This window comes from Pseudopodoces humilis, chromosome 2, assembly GCF_049639895.1.
Source record: "Pseudopodoces humilis isolate 2021_Gansu_Grassland_sample_001 chromosome 2, ASM4963989v1, whole genome shotgun sequence".
In the NCBI taxonomy this organism is placed as follows: domain Eukaryota; kingdom Metazoa; phylum Chordata; class Aves; order Passeriformes; family Paridae; genus Pseudopodoces; species Pseudopodoces humilis.
This window is the reverse complement of record NC_142201.1, coordinates 102,371,800-102,389,047: the sequence shown is the minus strand read 5'-3', so window position 1 is coordinate 102,389,047 and position 17,248 is coordinate 102,371,800.

Sequence of the window (17,248 nt, the reverse complement as noted above, 5' to 3'; positions counted from 1 at the left end):
TTGCTAATGCATTTTATATGTATTTATAGGTATTCAACATCAGCAATGCACTGCTCATATGTGACACACCTGCTGGGTTTTCATGTTCTGTGATCATTATTGTAAAAGATGCTGTTTGAGAAACTGTCCTGGTTTAGGGCAAATTTGGGAGAAAACCTCCAAATGGGGTCCTGCTAGAAAGCAAATTCAAGAGGCCCCTTCCCCAGCTGGTTCAGGAAAGGAGATTTCCTTAAAGTGGAACACCTGTTTATTTAACAGAACTGGAATAATATTAAACAATGAGACCTCTCGCTGTCCAATGAGATGGCAAATCCAGAAGAGTCCTTGTTGTGGGGTGTTGCTTGGCTCACTCAGGTTCTTATCAGTCCCTCCAGTGCTGGAAAGTGCCAAGGCCCAGGCCTTGATGGACCACAGGTGTGAGCTCCTGGGGTTTGGCTGGGTTCTCAGTCCAGAGCAGGTTTGAACAGATCCAAGGAAAAAACAGTCCAGGGAACTTCCCTGCCTCAGCTAGCTAAAAACTAACAGTCAAAGGAGCTCTGTCCTGCTGTCTGTCCATGCCACAGACAATGCAGCCCAGGAGCAGGATGTGGGGCAATGAGGGGTCTTTCTCAACACAAACTGTGGCATCTTCTTTCCTCCCTTTCACTCTCAGAGTCAGTCTTAAAGGTGCAGAACTTAATATGTAACATAAACAAAGCAACTGGGGGTACAAGCATCACAAAGTCACCCCATGACAGAAAGAAAATACTGGATTTATCACTTCTGAAGTCAGATGTAGATATTAGGAAGCCCTAGTGGGCCTTTATCATAGAATCACAAAATGGTTTTGGTTCGAATGGACCTTCAAAACCGTCTCTTTCCAAACCTCTCCCATGGGCAGGGACACCTTCCACTAGATCAGTGCTCTCCTAGCCCTGTCTGACCTGGCCTTCCAGGGATGGGGCAGCCACAACTTCTCTGGGCAACCTATGCTAGGGACTGCCCACACTCACAGGGAAGAATTTCTTCCCAATATCTAATCTAACCCTGCCCTCCAGTAGTTTGAAGTCATTATCCTTTGACCTTTTCTTTCTCTCTTGAAAAGAAAGCCTAACATTTCACCATTAAGCCTCTTGGTATCAGTCAGATTAATACTTGTGATCAGAATGCAGTGACAAAATGTCCTGAAACTCCGCTGTAATGATTCCTGTACTACTTGCAGATCTGATGAGGCAGCCCATAGGGTTTATTTCTCCTTTAGATGTACTTCAAATCCTAATGAGGCCAGCCAGGGACTTCTCACTGAATCAGGCTGTCTCTGTCATTCTCTATCAGCAATTTATTGCCTGCAAGAAGTGGATAAATCAGTCCAAGAAAGCTGGATTCAGCCACTGGTTCTGCCACTTGCTTTCTCAGTAGGTTTATGGCCTCTATTTCTCCCTAATTTTTGTTCACTTTGGTTTATCCTTGTGGCACCAAAGCAACAGTCTCTACTGGGATACTGAGATGCTTTTGCACTGCAGATACATTCCAAAGGAAAACACATATAATTCAATTATGTAAAGTTCTCAGTTGTCCTTAGTTCCTCATGTTAAATAGCTTCACAACTTCATTCCAGAAGAGGAAGAATGGACACTCTGACTTGCAGCAAGTGACCATATAACCCAGTATCTTCAATGGGAATGTAAACAGCGTAAACACATTTGATTCTAACCTTGATCTGACCATTTTCTGCATAGGAACTTAATGCCTGAAATATGTCCTGTTAGAAATCTCTAATAATCTATCTTCCAAGGACTCATCTCATGCCCATAGTCATGTTTTGTGTCTATGACATCATCTCTTGAGGAGATCAATGGGTTAACTTCTCATTTGATGGACCCACACACAGCTGGTGAAACTCACTGGTGAAGTTCCTAGTCAGCCTGTCCAGTGTTGCAAAGTTTGCAATAATTAGCTCAGGTAAGGATTTCAGCCAAGCAAGCATGCTGCAGGGAGTTCAAACGTAGTGTATTTTAACACGTAACACTCAGGTCTTCAAACACTTCTATAAGCTGGTGCCTCATGCCCCTTTCCCTGTAAAATGTCAGCCAGGCCCATGGCTGAAACCTGGCTCTGGCTTGAGGCAATGCAGATCATAGCCTGAAAAGCACCTCAGAATAAAAGGCTCTCAGATTGTCTGCCAGTGCCTCAAGAAATTAAATACACTTCCAGTCCTAAAATGTCAAAGGTATGTCAGTGTGAAGAGGAAAAAAAAGGAAAAAAACTGAAAAGTTTGAAAAGAGGTTTTGCTAGCAGCCAGGAAAATGTAACTCCTTTTACTTAATTTTTTTCTGTCTCTTCTGAGCACGAAGGTTTGTTTCAGTGAAAAAAAGGGTTAAAATTGAGTGGGAGCAAATAAGTGTATATTTGCTTTCTATCAAAGAATCATATACAACAAGTGATGAAGTCCTTGCAAATTTTTAACATCCTTCCCTATATCCTATCTCTGAATCTACCTTCACCTCTGCTCATTCAGCAGCCAGGACAGCAGCTGCTTGCTGTGCTCAGCTGCCTCACAGGTACAATTGTGAGTGATGCAGCTGAGGAGATGATTTTTGGTTTCATGGCTCTTCTTTCAGTTCTGGGCACATTTCAAGAAACTCCAAACTTGGACTGACTCAAGAACGACAGGGCAGGAGAGGTGAAGGTAAGGGAAAGATGGATTACCCAAATCAACATAATCAAATGATTACTGCAGAGCTGGAGAAGAAATGATGCAGCACATACTTCTGCATTGCTCCTTGGAGCCCCAGACAGAGGCTGGACACATTGAGTTGTCTTTATTCCCTGAAAAGGACCGCCATGGATTTTCACAGACCAACACATCTCAGAGCTCCTCTCCTTTTCCCCTGGCTTCCCCACCATTCTCAATGCCCCCTTAGCGACATCCCAACAAGGGTGCCATCCCCTGACTACCCCACCACTAACCACCATCCAGCTCAGCCAGCAAAGGCTTTTCTTCCTGCCACCTGAGCTCAAGGCACAGCCACTTGGCACAGGGCCAGAAAGGCTTCTCCTATCACTAAATCCCCATTGGTTGCTCTTCCTCCAAGGGCCTCTGTCTGGCTCTCCTCCACTAATGTTCTCTGTGTCATTCTAAAACAATCAGCCAGCAAGAGTGCTTATGTCTAGTGAGACCAGTGAGCAGTGGGTCAAGAGTGCATCCAAGCATAATGTGGTATAAATAACCGATTCCATCTGCTTTGGGTCAGAACAGCTTCAACTCATCAGAGGGAACCAAAGAGCCTCCTTGGGTGGTGAAGGGGCTTTCTGAATCCATCTATGGAGCTGGCACTGGAAGAAGCCAAACATGCTCTTAGTGTTTATGCTGTCAGGCTACAAGGTATTAATCTTCATCCCAAAACACATTCCTCACAGAACACTTCTGTGCTTCAAACTCTGTCATCAGGAGAGCTAAGGAATTGAAATCTGGAAGGGTGATGCTGAGCCATCAAGCCTCGTGTACAGCAGCAATTGCTCCCATGCCTGGGATCCCTCCTGAGAGGCATCAGAACATGGCACTATGCTTCTTGGTTTTCATTGTGCCACAGGCATGTAAAATGAAGGATTATATCCCTATTCACTTTCAGCTTGCTGCCATGAGGGGAAGGTGGAGGGAAGCAAAGGGGGTGTTGCAAACCCAAGCTGGAAGTTTTCCTCCTTGGGTCCCCTCCAGCAGGCTCAAAACCTTAGAGCAATGAATGGACAGTCTTCATTGAGAAAGGGATGGTGGGCATTGCTTATGGTTCAGAACGTGTAGGTACCAAACAGAGATCTAAGCAGGACTACCCCTGCACTGTCACCTCTGCCCAGACCCAGATATTAAAAGCAATCAAAGTCAGAGCTCTAGCAGCCTTTTGGGAATAAACGTCCTTCTCTTCACCCTTCCTTCAGTAAATGGATCAAAATTTAAAACTCTAAATTGGAACTCAGCTTTGAAATCCAGGCTTGTTTATGTATCCTCAGTGCCCACACAAATGTTTTCAAGAGAAATTTGGCATTTTGGATGTCTCCAGTTTTTGAGATTTGTCTAAAAAGGGATTCCACTAGAGCCCCAGTTCAATGCTGAACTCAACCCACCCATCCCATCCCTATGGTTTGTCTCAAGCTGAGTAACTTCTGAAATTAAGGTACAAAACAGAAGCAAATTCTGCAAATTTGGCCAGACTTTGAATTTCTCATGCAGTGCTCCTTTCGTCCCATGAACAGGATTTCTTTCAGTCCTCAGACTAGCCATACACCATTCTTAACATTTTTCTTAACTTTTTTATAATACAATAAATGTAGAAATTTAATATAATTTTAAATGCATGTTTTTGATAAAAGACTATGTGGACTGTGTGGGACCACATCCATCAGCTGAAGACCCAGCTCCTTTTCACAACAGAGCAGATGCCATAATAATAAGAGAAGGGAAGAGAAAGGGATCTTGGTTTGAAAGATAGGCCTGTTAAGTAAGGTGGGAGCCTCCCTTGGAATGGAAAATGTTGACTCCCTTCCCTCCAAATTATTGTAACTTTGAAATTCCGGGGCTTTCAGGCAAAGATATGGGGAAAGGAACAACAGTTCCTTACTCATCTATATAGGTATAACAAATAAACAACAACAGCAGCAACAACAAACAGAACCAGAATCCCAACCACAGCTGTCTCTCGGCTGCCAGGCACTTCTCCCTTGGGTGCAGTTCCAGGCACAGCCGGCAGGGGCGCTGCTGGCTCCCGTCCGGGCAGGGCAGGCGCGATGATTCCTCCGCGGCTGCAGGGGGAGCTGTGGCGCGAGCTCGGTCACCTCTCTGCACACGGACAATGGCAGATGGGCCTGGAAGAGGGGATGGGAAAGGGGCTTCCTTTACAAACTCACCCTGGGGGGGAAGCTGTGCATCCAGTGCCACTCCAGATGGTGAGATGGCTGTGGCAGAACCAGGTGAGCAGTGGGCTCGAACAGCAGAGGTAAACACAGAGGGGGTGGTAAGCAAAGTGCAACAAAATCTCAGGAGCTGTGCCAGGAGTTGTGGGGTCAGGCAGACAGACACAGGGTGTCAGGTTAAAGTGTAGCAAAAACCCTAAAGCAGCAGCAGAAAACAGTGGGACTAGGCAGCAGCAGCCAGGCTCCAGAAAGCAGCTGGGAGACACTCTGTCTGGAGGGGGTTGGGGGTTGAGGGTCGGGGGCCAGATTTTCTCCTGGGGCACTCAAGTAGATGGTGAGGGTCCCTCCCAGTGAGATTACATGTGTTATAAATGAAATTAGGATTTTGACAACTAGGTCCCTTGAGTTAATAACAGTTTAATTAAAAATTAATACAATTTAATGAATTGAATAGTAATTTGGTATAAAATAATACAATTTAATAAAAGAATACAATTTAATAAAAAAAAATACAATTTATATATATATAATTTGCCAGAAATTAAGTATGATTAAAGCATAAGCAAAACTGACTGGGGTATGGGGAGGGCTTATCACCCCACCTCAGGTATAAAACTGACCAGGGTACGAAGGGGGTTCCCCACCCTGCATCACATGCCAAACAAAGCACTTCAAGCTAAATTTATGTACTGTATGCCAATACACATTCATTAATGTTTCCCATAAGTTTCCTCCTACTTCCAATTTTTTTGACTTTACATTACCATTCCTCATGGAGCATGCCTCACTTGTTGTTAAGGGGTCTCCAGCCTTCTTTTGGTGGTCTTTGGATGAAGGCTTACACTCATCCTCGCTGTCCTCTGGATGACCTCACTAAGAGTTATGCTATATTAGTCTGCTAATTAGTCTTACATTTAATGAATTTTAGGCCCTATGCCTGAAGTTGTTCTAATTTTGTCCATCTCGAGGCCATTTTTGTCTTGGGACATCACTTATCTTCCAAACAGCATCCTGTACCTCAATTTTAACATGTAACATCTGTAAAGGGGTACATCTATCTTGTAACACTGATTCTTCTGATTGCTTCGAATAATAATTTTCCAAATAGTTACAATTTAGTTAGCACGAATCAATTCTATTTGTTACACATTTTAATAAGGTGTTCAAGTTAAAAAAGTTCAACAGCTGCTATTACTTACGAGCAAAGGCTCAAAAGGCTCAGCCATGGTAATGATAAAGGAAACTTATAACTAGGTCTATGCAACTACAGTGTGCTGTGTAATCAAGTGTGTTCAGAACAGATAGTCCTTTGCTATGCAATAACAGGATTTCCCTCTCTTGAAGAATTGATTATAGGGACTAGTGCCCTAAAAACTGGTAAAAACTGGATCTTTAATCTGGACTGTGGCCAGAGGCCCTGAAGGACAGCCGGATGCCAAGGGAGTCTGTGCAAAGACAGAGGTCATCCAGAGGACACTGTGAAACAGATCCCTACTTTCGTTCAAAGACCCCTGCCCAGGACCACCAGGAGGCAGTGCACAAACGCAGACCTACGGAGGGCTAATTAACACATAAGGTGGGGGAAGGCAGGCATAGGTTATGAATATGTATAGACTTTCATAAATATGTATGAACTTGAATGTATATAAACAGAGAGTCTGCCTAGTCCTGGTGTGCACAGTTTGTGGTAGAACAATCTCCCCATGTGTCCAGTGCTGAATTACATAACTACTTTACAACCTTGCTGGTTGTGGAGTCTTTATTCCGCATGTCAGTAAGGAGAGAGCAAGTGCAGGATAGAACTCCACAGTGGCAGCGAATTCTTCCACTTCCCCCCATCTTGGCCACTTCTTTTGTCTGTTTTAAGTATCCTTGCTACCATCTCTTGGTCATCAAATGGGAGAAAATTCCCTGAGAGAAAGGAAGAGAAAAAAAGAAGGAAAAATCCTTAACAGGGAAGGAGAGGGAAAAAAGAAAGAAAAAGACCTGAAAAATAAAAGTGATTATGTTACAACACAGCACACCAGGAAGTGAACTAATGACCTGCCTAAAACCAAATAGCTGAACTGCCAACAGAACCAGAATTTGCAGCATGACTTGAGCCTGGTCAAAGATGTTCAGATACAGCTTAGAATTTTCCCAGTTCTCCAGGCTAGTGAGAGAAAAACTGTAGGTATAAGCAATGACAAAGGCAGCTGACAGCTGCAAAGAACTTTTTCAGAGTTCTGTGATATCTGGATCACAAGTTTGCAGGTGACAAAGTGGAATGTCTTTTATCACATCCTATTTCTGCAGGTGGGAATCATTTGTGTGTTCCATTAGTTAAATGCATCCAGAGCTATAACCTCACAGGCACAGTGTTCCCAGGAACAGAGTCCATATCCTGAACAACTGGAAATAACTGGTGGGGGAGAGAAAATACTTTATGAAAGCATCTATGAGTAGGTTTTATGTGGAGAGCAACCACAGGCTTGTAGAACCCAGCTGAAAGAGGAAGAGAAATGAGCAAAAAAGCCAACAATATTTTCCTTTACATCATGACCTACTAATTTAATATCTTTTTCCCCCTAGACATGGACAGATGTATCCTTACTTAGCCTTTCGGGATCATAGATTCATAGAATGGGTTGGGTTGGATGAGAATTTTAAAACCATCTAGACCAAACTCCATGGCAATAAGCAGGGTTGTCTTTCACTAGGCCAGGCTGCTCAGAGCTTTGTCCAGCTTGGCCTTGAATTTTTCCCAGGATGGAGAATCTACTGCCTCCCTGGGCAATCTCTGCCAGTATTTCAGCATCCTCATTATAAGAAATTCTTCTGTGCAAAAGGCTCCCTGCAGACCAACCCTTTAGACAGTGGGGTACATGGAGCTGGAGCAGACCCAGCAGATGTGACCATCAGATGATCTAAACCAACCATAGTTTCACAATGTTGTTCATGTATTAAGTGCCTAACAGTACAGTTTTGGTGATTACAGTTCTCTTGGGGGGAAAAGAGAAAATCCTGTGGGACAGGTAAGTTTTTCTTCTTGTGGGACAATATTTACATGGATCTGAGGTCCATTTAACCTTAATCTGCCCTTCACTTAATGTCTTGAATTCCTTCTCCACATACAGGCTGCTGCTTTTTTCTGATTTCATTATGCTCCCAGCAAAAGTGTGAGGGTTTAGGGATGCCATCAATGAATGAAGGGGTTTAATTCCACAGCTTCCATGGAAACTTCTCATGAACTCACCCAATCACCTGCATTAATTCCAGCTGTGCTCACAAGTTCATGTAGCGAGGATACAGAAGAAGGAAAATGCCACTTCTCCATCTCAAAAAGAGAATGGTCAGTCCTGAGCATAAGGGAAAAAGAGAGATCTACTTCAGTCACTTTGACTTGGCAATTTGACCCTATTGATATGGCAGCTGGATGAATTTTAAAGTGAGCTTGGAGAATCATTATCTGGAGATGATTATCCAGTTCTTCACTGATCTGAAGGATTTTTAAAAGGCAGATCTGATTACTTTTAAACTTTAACATTTTGCAACTTCCCATTGGTATAATTTAAGACAGCCTTGTACTGCTTAGCTGTGTTTTAAACACAGCTTTTTCTTGGGATAATGAAGATGAGTCGGTTCCATGAGAAGCCTTAAGGAAATGTCAGCTCTATCAACAATGAACAAGATTATCTTGCTCCTCACTAACACCTTCCACCTGGAGACAGCTCTGTTGCAAACAGCTCTAACTGCCTGAATGGATTTTCAAAGTAGCCTCATTCTCCTCTTAAAAGTGCAAAAACAAAGGGACGAAGTTAGCATTGCACAAATTTCTCCTTGCTTCTCTATCTCTGAGTGGCCAAGGTTGCACAGACTTAAGCAGCACAGGATCAGACCTGGAGGGAGAGCCAGAGGCTGAAGGGTCCTTTGCATTTTCTCCTTTCATTGCCTGGTCTGTCTTGGTGGCTTTATCTCACAAGGCTGTCTGTGCTCAGAATCAAAACTGTCACTGCAAATTATATTTTTTAACATTTTGTTTGTCACAGTATTTATGTCCCAACCCAGATGCAGCATGAATGAGGTGTGTTCAGCCTCAGCACTAGAAGGAATTGATGGGGGCTGGACGGTCCTGTCTTCCCTGGATACAGTTTCACATTGCTCTGTGAGAGCACCCAGAAGAGCAAAATTTCATCCACCAAAATTAAAGTAAAATTAATGACCGCCACTCGCATCAGTTTTGGAAAGAAATTAACATGCACCCAAACTCTGCAAGAATGTTGTTTTCCATCTAGCTCTCCATCCAGCTATAACTGACTAAATTACTTTATTATTATTTACCTACTTTTTATTCTAGGCCCTTGGATTCTGGCCCAGAAAATGTGATGTTTCTTAAAATTATTGTGTGTGTATATATACACACAATACTATATACCAGCCAATACCTTCCGAAATGTAGGTGGCCAGAAATTAGCTGATCTTTTCCTATTACATATTTCACAAAGTGAGTTGACATTCGTATATAAATTCTGCATCAGCTTCATGAAGTCTTAGTACAATAGTGAAAGGGAATGTCAATAACTGCTTAGCTGCTAATATGGGCTGGAGATAATAAGGAAGGTGGTTGGGAAAATCGTATTTCCAGGAAATTTTGTCAATTATACAAAAACGGAAGGGCTTTGGGGAAAAAAAAAAAAATCTTGATTATTTTAATGAAAAGTAGGTACTCTGAGGCTGAAAGGAAATTTGAAAATGGATGTAGAGGGTCCTAATTTACTTTAATATTTCCTATGTGAAGTCTTAAAGTTAAAGATTGATTTTTCCAATAAACATTACAAGCATAATGACATGGAGGTATGATCACAGATCACATACCAGATGGAGAGTTATTGAAAAAGAATTGCTGCTCTTAAAATGAGCCTTGTCTTCTCTTTTTTTTTTCCTCAGAGAAACCTGCATTAGTTTGAAAGAAAGGGATCAGATCTGAAGCATGCAGTAAGAAAGACTCCAACTACTAAATTATGAATAAAAATGGAAGAATTTGGTTCAAAACCAAACTTGGTTAGGAATAGAAAACATATATACCAAATATAACTGAAATTTCAAGGAGATTTCTTATACATAAATTGTATTTATAATTTGGTCCCAGCATGATAAATTTAGTAATCCTAAAGTCTTAGTGGAAACTTTTATTTTCACAACCAAAGGAAGTGTAGTTTTCACTGAAATGAAAACTTTCAGAGTCCTGACTTCAGCATAATCACAAGTTAAAACTAAGCAGGCACATTCAGACAATGTCCAGGGTCTGTGTGTCTGCACCTTCATGGAAAGGAACATTTTGACCTTTTTTTTTATCATTTTTCATGGGGCAAGCATTTGTTTCACACAAAAAAAAATGTACACTAAGGACTCTTAAAAGCTGGATTCCAAATTTAATTGGGTGGTTCTCTTGAACTCAATCTTTTTCGAGGGGATAGATTATTTTTTTTTCTGGTGCATTTTTGTGTGTGTTTGCATGTTCAGGTTTCAGGAAGTAGAAACTAACAAAATAAAAGGCCATTCCTTCAAAGCAGAAAGATAAGTTCTCACTTCTAATTTTCACCCAAAACATGGATCACAGAATCATAGATTCCCAGAATAAATTCCCCGTTTGGTTTGGAAGGGGCCTTAAAGATCATCTCCTTCCACCCCCTGCTATGAGCAGGGACACCTTCCACTAGACCTGGTTGCTGCAAGCCTTGTCCAATCTGCCCTTGAACGCTTCCAGGCACAGGACAGCCACAGCTTCTCTGGGAAACCTGTGAAGGGCCTTAACACCCTCAACAGCCAAGAATTTCTGCCCAATATCCCATCTAACCCTACCCTCTGGCAGTAGGAAGCCATTGCCCCTTGTCCTGTCCCTCCAGGCCCTTGTCCAAAGGCCCTCTCCAGCTCTCTTGGAGCACTTTAGGCACTGGGAGGGGCTCTAAGAATGATTTATCACAGAATGACAAATGCCTTAGAGAGAAGGCATTTTTCTGCTGCCTGCTCCCTTTAGGAGCAAGCAATTTGGGATGGAGCAACAAAACCAAGGGCAGAAGATGGGTAGGCAGTTGGAGCAGAGCTGTCACTCAACACTTCCTTAGTAACTATCAGGAACTGAGGATCAGTGCCTGTCTGTCCCTGATTTCAGTTTTTCTGGACTAAGAATGTTTACAAATACATCCCTGTGTTTCTGAAGTTATTTCATGATGGCTTCTGCCACAGCATGTGTTCCCTGTAGGAATAATTATTTGTGTTCCTGGGTGCATGCAGCAGGATATATATTTGCCTCTGCTGTTATGTGAGTCCCTGACCCCTCCCACCCCCTTACAGCTGCTGCCTGTGACTTTAACACCTTCTCTCTGGGGTTTGGAGAAGAGTATATTTTTTTCCAAACCCATCCAGCCTGGTAAGAACACCTAATTGTTTCTGTGAAAGATTGGTGTGTGCATACATTAGGGCTCACTGATACTTTGGCTCATCAGATGTGCCTAGGAGGCTGAGCCACCCCAGGGATGCTACACCTGTCATCATCCCAACAGTGTCCTGCTGGGCAAAAGGGGCCCTTCACCGAGGACATTTTCACAGTTCACCTGACAGATTGACTTTCCTAAAATGACCCAGGCTCATGCAGCACCTGCTTTCCTTTCAGAGTACTTCTAGGACATCTCTCTACATCTCTTTTGGCTTTTGTTGGGATTAGTGTCTAAAATGACATCTCCAACTCATTCCACCCCCTCCAACATGGAAGAAAAGAAGTGGTTGGGCAGGCCAAGGGCATGAACCTCCTCACAAGAGGAGAGGACTCAAAAGGAAAAGCAGTGAAAATGTATATTGTTCCCAGTGAACCTAGACAATATTTAAAACTCAACAATGGAAACTGACCCCTTATAGAAACCTCCAAAGCACTTAAAAATAGGAATCTGATCTCTCTCCTCCTCTCTGCACCACATACTCTGAAGTGCATAACAATGGAAATTCTGTTCCTATATGTTCCCCTACGAATGACCACTGGAGAGCATCTACTGCTTCCTGTAGGCTTCTGCCATCTGCCTCCAGATCTGAAATCACATTTTTTAACTGAGTTGTGAAGTAAGATTTATGTAACTCCATTTAGATTTCATCGTTTTGCAATAGGAGATAATTATTTCCAATTAGAAATGAGGAACATGAGATTCTGATCTAAGAGAGAATCTACTGTCTAATGATATGTGCCTGGCTATAGGTGATAATTTAAGATGAGTTTATGGAGCCCCTGTAATTACATTTTCTGTGTGTGCTTTTTTGTGGTAGCCAGGTAACTGCAAAGTGATCACATTAGTATTTATGCTTGGCAGGGTTAGACACTGCTGATACACAGGTTTAGCATAATTTTTCCCCTTGTAATTATTTGTGCTAATATCTGGGACTTATATCAGGATAAAGACACCTCACCAGCAAAAATACCCTACTAATGCCATGCTTCTTATCTGAGGCATCAGTTTGCGCAGTGCTGAAACACCAAAACACTTGTATTTTTAAATAAAAATACTTTTCTCTGTGATACATCCAGGACAGTTCATATGCTGTTGCTGATGGTGGAGACAGGCAAACTACTGAACACACTGAAGATGATACAACAACAGACAAAGTTTATTGTTTGGTGCCTCCTTTATATTTGGGGCTTCAAATTTCCCACACTTACATATCTGATTCTTAGTTCTTAGCACTGCCCAGCTCACCGGCCAATGACATGTATGGATCTGTGATTGAATGGGATTGGCTGGGGTCTCCTGTTTGAATTTGAATCCAAACTATCATTATCTTACCTGGGGACTTGCTTACTCCTCTAATGAACTAGGCTGGTCGAGTTGGTGTCATGGCCAATTTACCTGTGCAGCTACAGACCTGCTGTAGCTGTCACAATATGCCATTCTTAGAGGCTGTGCAATATATAATGTTGGATCTTTTCTGACAAACCTATAAACCTTTTTGTGTGTGCATGCATGAGTATGGACACAATGGTGGTTTATCCAGCTTCTGTTGGGTACTATAAAAACAAAAATGGGTGGACACAGGAGCAAGTCACAGAGGCAAGGGAGTGAAACTGCAGGATATCATACTGCCCACATCCATGCCCTTAACATATGGTAGGTGTGAAGTAATAGGAGGCCCTAAAATCATGCTCCTTAATCAGAAAGAGCAGATCTCTCTCTAGGGTATGGGAAGATGTGCAGTGAGCTATTCCACAGACCATCCCGTGCTCTCTCCATCACTATTGCTCTGCAGGTCCCCAGCTGACATCAGTGTGGAGGCACATCCTTGGATAATTACATTAATTTGGGGATAGGATATCTGATTTCTGCTCACCCTAAATGTGATAATAGCAGAGCAAGGACACTTTGGAGAATAGAGGGCCCTACAACCTGGCTCCCACCCATTTGAATGAACATCAAGTGGCTGCTGGGATGTCTTGAGAGCAAGGACATGATGCCCCAAGGCTGTCACCTCCCTCCCTACTTATTCTCATCAGGTGGTGAGACCCAACCCATCTAGCTTACCCCTTCAATTGGGGGTTTTCCTCCACAGAATCTCCTGGTTAGGGAATATATTTTGGGAACTCTGCAAAAATTACCCTCTTGAAAAGCCACTCAGATATTCACCTGCCCTCTGCCTCCCAGTGCCATCACTGCTGGGTATCAAAGAGTCACAGAAGACAGAAGAGGACAGAGAAGGGAAACTTGAAGAGAGCAACACTAGAGGGAACCATCAGATTGGGTGCTCACTGTGAAAAAAAAAACTCATCCACCAACCAATCTGGTCTCCTTCCTGGAGTTAACATTGCTCAAGTACTACATGAGTTTAGTGAGAGTTTCTATTAGTCATGAATCTGATTTTTTTCTGAGCATCCCTTTATTGAACATGATCACAGTCCCTTAAGTCAGGAAAAACAACCCAATTATGTTCTCAGGCTAGGAGTGAAGGGAATGGTGATCAAACAAGTCTGGGAAGCAAAATACCCCAGATCTGACACTGTGTCAACAGAACCCATCCAGATACTACATAGGGCATCATGTACATTCACATAACCCAGGTTCAATCACTCCAAGTTTATACAGGGATTTGGTGGCCAGTGATTTCAGAAATTATTTTTATTTTGAAAACTTTTGTGAGTAGGCTGCTGTTTGCACATGAAAATGATCTCTTGCAAAACATGGAACTGCAAAATGAGCAGTGGGGCTGAATGCTTGGGATCTGATTTATTTCTTTGGTCTCTGCATGGAGCTTTCAGAGTGTGGAAACCTGCACAAAAGAGGGAGGATATTATTTGAAGGGAGTCTGCTTTCAAGTGAAAAAGAAATAATTTGCCAAATGTTTTAGATACTGTTGATGTTCTCAAATTTAAGGCAAGAAAAGAAACCTTTTCTAGCAGCACAGCTGAGAGAAGGAGCCAACTCTTTGATCTCTGTCTGCACACAGTGGGGTGGTGTCCATGAATTACAAGCAAATGTAATGCACTGCCTTTCTTAAATAAAAACACACTATAGCTAATTAAATTGGGACCCCAGTGACAAGTGATTGGTCTGCAGGTTTGGAAATTTCTATCCTGCAACACTCTTCAGCTTGGGGTATGTCACTGAACCTCTGTGTTCCCAGTCCTCCTCCCCACAGCCTCTGTCTACTGATGAAAAACTAAGTATGATTTACACAGAGGGGTATGAATGTACTTTCCTCATCCTTCAGATCTTGTACTCTGACATTAATCAGACCTGCACTCCCTGACATGGTTAACCTCCACAAGTCCTCTGTCAGCCAGGGTGCTGTCTGGGCCGGCTGCTCCAAGGGTAGCTGTCGGTCATCATGAAGTCAAAGGTTTGGAGACCCAAATGTTGGAGTGTGGGGGTGTCTTGGGTTACAGCGTAAGGTGTAACCAAAGTATCTACCACCATCTACATTATACCACCAACTACATCTTTTGATGAGCTGTTAAAATGGGTGGAGCAGTGTTTCTTTATCTTCTCCATGACTCAGCTTTGGCAACTCCCTCTGGGGAAGCAGCCGCCACTCTGAGGGGCCCATCTCTGCTAATGGACCATCAAGGACTCCCCAGAATGACTCATAGAATTACATTACCTCATTGTGAAATTCCTTGCCCTTGGGGGATGTACCAAACAGTCCCACCTGTATATAATTTGGGGCTTGAGACACCACAATACCACCACTGATACCCAGAGGACAAGAGCTCTTAACAGCCACCACTGGACCTCCAGAGAAAGATAAGACCTTTTCACAGGACCACTGCTTTGACAAGATTGTATCCATCCTCCAATGGGACTGCAGCCACCATTTAATTGGTCTGCTACTGGCACCCAAACCAACAGGGTGTCAGGTTGCATTCTGACTTTCTCGGTTTAAGACAGTGTTTCTATTGCCTTTATTGTAATTTTCCTATTCAGTTGTAGCTCTGACTTGAAATGTCTCAAAGCTATTTTGTGGGGATTCTGCTTCCGGGCTTACCTTCAAACCAGCACAAAGGGTGAAGCAGGGAGTGTGGTTCCATGAGACAATGGGAAACACTTATTCTCTCATTCTTCAACTCCCACACTGTGATGGGATAGCTAGAACTTCCCAAAACAGCATCTACTTGTCCAGGATCTTCATATAAGAAATATTTACACCACTAATGAGCATTATCCTAACTCATCCTGGATGTATCAGATCAACAGCACATGTATATCTGGCCATGTGATGGAAACCACAGCTTTAGGTGGGCTGCTGAGTGTCTGGAAATCCAGCATATGATTTATAAAAGTGGTAGATCATAATTTAAAAAAACACTCCAAAAAACAAGGAGAGCAATATCTTGATCATGGAATGAGCAAACTACCTCAGCAAGCAACAGAATAAGAGATTGTACACAAAGCAGTAGAGTGATAGATTAGCAGTGAGACAACAGATAACAAGTAAAACAGACAGAGCAATAGAGCAGGTTAAAAGCAGTTGGCCATGAAATTCATGAAGGGGGAGGTGTCCAAGGCTGGTTTTTGCCATTGTAGTTGTACCAAGCTGGCTTGTAAAAGCTGAGCTGCATGCAGTCTCCAGGCATAGGAAATGCCTTTTCACCTGTGAAAATGTTTCCCTGTTGGATGGAGAACTGAAGTTTTCCCATGGAAGAAGCTGTCCTCAAGCTCTGGTAAGCTCTAAAGGGCAAGATCAAATTTCAGTGTCAACCCAAGAGGCGTTTGTAAAATGCTCCTGGTCCACATTCAAATGACAGGTTTTCAGGAACTGATATTTTTGTCTTTCATTCCCAGCAGCTTCTGTGAAAGCAAAGACACTACATGATAAATGACTTTCAATCATACAAAGTTGTCGCTGTTGGGCATGAAATGATTCACACAGACACAGCTCAATGTGTGATAGGAAAAAGAGAGCAATTTATTCTGTAGTTTCAGTATTTATAGATTCTCAACAACGACCAGGGATTGGATAGTTAGGTTACCACCTTCCCAACCACACTGGTCATGAGAAACGTCCATCAAAAGATATTTCTTTAATGGAATGTATAAACATCTATGTTTATAGACACTTTCCTGGGAAAGTGGCTAGAAACTATGAAAACAAGATTAGAAGGTTTAATTCTCAGGGTGACACAAAGTCGTATCAGTTTGTAGGAGCCTCAGGGGCAACCTGACCTGCTTATTTAGTAGTCTCAGCACCAGAACCCGGGACATTCTAAAGGACATGAGGCTTGCTTGGTTTGGACTGTGGCTGCTCTAGGATCTCTCTGGTCACTGGTGAAACTTTCAGTAAGTTAGTCATGCTTCATTGTAGAGGTCCATCTTTTTTACATGGGTTCAGAAGTCCCAGCAGAGCTACTATTTAAAAGTACATCCCTCATTTAGGTTGGATGCTCCCCTGTGTCAGTGAATACAGACTGCCAACTTCCAACACTCTCTGTAGCCTCATTGGGTGCTTGGATAAAATGCAATGTCAAATGCTCTTTAGAAATAAATGGGATACCTCAGAAAACTTAATTCCTTGGAAGACTCAGATAACTAATTGCAATTTCCTATGTTACATTTTGGGCCAATACCTTTCATCCCATCACCAGGTATGTCCACAGAGTCCGTATCTGTCTCCTCTGCACCATTCCAGTACAGACGGGTTGCTGCCAAGGGCAATAAAATCGCTCTTCGGCTTCACCAAATCAGAGAACCATTTAGGCTGAAAAATATCTCTAAGACCATTGAGTCCAACCATTCCCTCAGTACTGCAAGGTCCACCACTAACCTGTGTCCACCAGTGCTACATGTACATGGCCTTTACATTCCTCCAGAGATTAGGACTCCACCACTGCCTTGAGCAGCCTGTTCTGGGG